The following is a 1,130-nucleotide window of genomic DNA, read 5'->3' on the forward strand; positions in this document are numbered from 1 at the left end:
CGCGCAGGGGGCAGGGAAAGGGAGGTGAGGGCCTCAAGACAGACCCGGATGGGGCCGAGACCCCCGCTGTCTCTGTACATAAAGAGACCGATGGGTGGGAGGGGGTCGGCTGCTCCCCAAGATCCCCCTGGCAGAGTCATTCTTCCAGCCCCAGCCCTGAGTCCCTAAAGGGACACCTCCCTCCTGTCCAGCCCTTCAACAGATCTGTTGGATGACAACCGTGCTGTGGGCCCCGCGTTGGGCCTTGTCTGCGGGGAGAGGCCCTGGCGTGTGGATGGGAGCTTTAGAGGCTGTGGAGAAGGGAACTTGGGGCTTTCCTTCCTCCGTGGCCTCACTCCCCTGGGGCCTCCCGCTACGGAGGGGGCGATGGTTTGGTGACCAGCAGGCTGGATTCCAACTAGCTAATGCATTCAGCGGGTCTGAGGCTGGGGCCAGGTGTCAGCCCCAAGCCTCCATCCAACACCGTGGAAATGTTGCTGCCCTCTTCTTGGCGCTGACCCCAAGATTGGGGTTTCCTTTCTGCCGCTCCCTCCACTGTTGTTTATCTAACTGGGCCCCCACTCCAGGTCCAGAGGGACTGTGCTCACCGCACGGATGTCACTCACCTCCCGCTCCCTGGTCCTGCAGAGCTGTTGCCAGGGTGCAGTGGGGAGGGGAGTGAAATGTGGAGGACTGTGTACCTCAGTCCTCTCTCTAAACTCCGCAGCCTCCCAACAGGGGCCTTCTCATCTGGGTTCTGAGTGTGTACCCCTTTAGAGAGTGAGATGCCACCCAGGTGGCACTCATTAAAGCTGGCCAGCACGAGTGACTAAGGGGAGAGAGCATGACATAGACCTGGGTGACAACGGGGACCTCTGGAAGCAGGTGGGAGTAAGAGAGGAGAGGGCAGTGGAGGGTAGAGGAAAAGGACCTCCAGAGGTGGGGTGTCTGTGGGGGCGGCCTTTGCCTCCCTAAACCTGTGCGGAGGAGTGGAGTGTGCTTGTTGCTCAAACACATCTCTGGGGGACTGAGGACATTGTCACAAGCCCCAACTGGAGAAATAATTCCAATGGCAGGGTCAGAGGCAAGCATTCTCTAAATCTTGCCCAACCCTTCCATCCTTCCCTATCCTATGAGCTGAAGCCCTGCTG

This window comes from Hylobates moloch, unplaced genomic scaffold (assembly GCF_009828535.3).
Source record: "Hylobates moloch isolate HMO894 unplaced genomic scaffold, HMol_V3 SCAFFOLD_20, whole genome shotgun sequence".
NCBI classification, from domain to species: Eukaryota; Metazoa; Chordata; class Mammalia; order Primates; family Hylobatidae; genus Hylobates; species Hylobates moloch.